The sequence below is a fragment of the Dromiciops gliroides genome, chromosome 2 (assembly GCF_019393635.1).
Source record: "Dromiciops gliroides isolate mDroGli1 chromosome 2, mDroGli1.pri, whole genome shotgun sequence".
Classification (NCBI taxonomy): domain Eukaryota; kingdom Metazoa; phylum Chordata; class Mammalia; order Microbiotheria; family Microbiotheriidae; genus Dromiciops; species Dromiciops gliroides.
Window position 1 is genome coordinate 206,804,430 of NC_057862.1, and position 2,797 is coordinate 206,807,226.

The window sequence follows — 2,797 nt, forward strand, 5'->3', positions numbered from 1 at the left end:
AGTAGCAACAAGATGGCAGAGAAGCTGGAAGCAACATAGTCAATGTCTTCTCCACAAAACTCCTCCAAACAAATCTAGAAAATGAATCCTGAATCTTGATGGAGATATCTGGAAAAGGTTACATTGAGTCATTTGTTCAGTTCAGGTCAGTATAAGGAGAAAGACAGAGGAATCTGTATCAAGCCAGGAGAACACTATGCCTGTAGAACTCCAGGACCCAGGGCAAGGGAAGCAAGGTGTCACAGTGGATAGAGCACTGGTCCTAAAGTTGGGAGAACCCAAGTTCAAATATCACCTCAGACACTTACTAGCTGTGTGACCCTGGGCAAGTCACTTAACCTCAATTGCCTTAAACCTCCAGAGATATCTCCTGTCATCCTGATGAATATCTTGCCACTGGACCCTGATGGCTCTTGAAGAGAGAGTGATGTTGGTGACCTTGCACAGCCCATCCTTACTTAAATCCAATTCATTGCAAGCCATGACAACTGTCATGGTCCTCTTCAAGAATGAAGGACAAATAACAAGTACCAGTGCAAGAGGAGGTAGCAGACCTATATGAAAGGCACCACAATGGAGACAAGTGCCAGCTGGTACAGCTCACAGATCCAGAGTAGACTGAGAAGAAGACAAGTGCCCATGGAAATAGTTCTTTATACTGAGAAAAGGACTAAACAGAAGCAGACTCTAGCAACTCAGTTCGAGCATCTAGCCCAGCCTGCAGAAATATAAGTGGGACTCCCAGATTAAAGGAGAGCCTGTGTAGCCTATGTAGGCTCTCCTTTAGTCTGGAAGTCCCACACTGGTTATATCATCACACAGCTGGTTATATCACACTCTGGTTATATTACACAGCTATTCCGAAAGATTTTCAGCTGCCTGATAGAGGCAGAGTCCAGTATCAGTCCATTCTTACTCAGAACCAAACACTAGCTAGTAACATGACTTTGCCTGGGATCAGACCACTTTGAGAGCAGCAAAACCTTGAAGGTCTCTATCTTGTCCCTAAAATATTATATCTTCATCAGATTGTATGAATCCATTAATGAGGAAAGTGGCTTATGAGAAAAGCAGAGATTTCTAGTTTGGTTGCCTAAGTCCATTCAAACTCATGAATTACTGTTCTGTTCTTAAAATAAACAAAGATTTGAAGGAATGTTTAATTTATATCCAGAAGTTTCTCTTTTCTTTTTCTTTCTTTCTTTTTTTTTTATTAATACAGTAGTTATTCGTCTTCCCTCTGTCAAACCCTGAGCCCATGGCTTTCCCCAGGGCTGCCTGGTAAGAAGAAAGGGGAGGTACACACAGGCTGAAAGAGACATGGAAGGACCAGGAGGAAGAGGAACGTTCAGAAAGGTTGGGGAACAGAAACGGTTCCATCATATGGCAAAGAGGATGAGGAAGGCCACCATCAGGCAAAAGAATCCCATGACCTCCGACAGGGCAAAGCCCAGGATGGCGTAGGAGAAGAGCTGCTGCTTCAGGGAGGGATTCTTGGTATAACCAATGATGAGACTTCCAAACACAGTCTCAATCCCAGCTCCAGAACCGGCCACCCTACAGTCTCAGCCTCAGCCTCAGCCCCAGCCCCGATGAACTTGGTTGCTGTGTCAGTGTGCTTTGAGATGGTGCTAGTTTGGAATCCACATCTGGGTTCAAGCGAGGTCGAGGGACCTAATGCTGCCAAAATGCTGAGGTTCTCATCTGACCGCACCTCACCTCTGGCCGTCTTAGCACCACTGCAGATAACGGTCTACTCAGCAGCTGAGAGCTGCTCCTCATAAGGGCAGAGGTAGAGACGAACTTGGTGCAGGCATACATTCTCAGGGGTTGAGGGGCAAAGCCGAAGAGCCGCGAGGCTGGATGTCACTGGCGCACGGGAGGGGAAGGTCTCGGGGGGACAGGGACAGGGAATCAGGGATAGTGCAAGGAGGGGGTCACGGCTGTTCCAGGGAAGGCTCTGCGAAGCAAGGATACAACGTGGTATCCTCCGCGCTCATGTGCGCAGAAGCAAGAGGGAGCCAAGCCCCAGGCCTTACTTCATATCCAAAAGTTTCTTAAATAAAATTAGAGAATTAAAACAACTTTAAAATTTTACTTCGGATCCTACATATTTTTTAAAAAACAAAAAATAGTTATAGTCCTTGCAGGTTATATATAGATAGAAACACTAAATATATTGTTTGTGGGTTTGTAAATGTATTCAACTGTTCTGGATATTAATTTGAAATTTTCCAAGAAAAGTAATTAAAATTTGCTTATCCTTTAACACAGTTGTTCCACTACTAGTTATATAACATAAGAAGGTCAAAGAAAGAAACAAAAGTCTTAAAAAATAGAAAACTATTCATAGCAGCACTTTTTTGTGGCAGCAAAGAATGGAAAATAAAGTTGGTACTCAATTCTCCAAAATAGGGGAATAGCTGAACAAATTTGTAGATGGATATAATGAAATGTTGTTTTTTATAAGAAACAATGAACATGGAAAATTCAAAGAACTATGGAAAGATTTATGATGCAGAGTGAAATAAATAGAAATGGACTAATATATACAGAAACTATAACAATATAAATGAAAAGATTACCCAAAGGTGGTCAAACTCTAAGAAACTTAAAAATCAATAATGTGTCACAGAAGACATAAGAAAATCTCTAGCTTCTTTTAAAAGGTGACTATTGGTGCAGAATGGCATATGCAAGATCATGTATATGCACATATACTCATAATGTATTTGTGTGTATGTGTGCATATATTTGCACATTTCAGCATCTCTATATACATATGTATGTATCATAT

At 41.8% G+C, this 2,797-nt stretch overlaps 1 pseudogene; it reads right to left on the bottom strand.

The window, feature by feature from the left end:
- Positions 1-1,379: 1,379 nt before the first annotated feature.
- LOC122743065 lies at positions 1,380-1,847 on the bottom strand (annotated as a pseudogene).
- Positions 1,848-2,797: the final 950 nt, after the last annotated feature.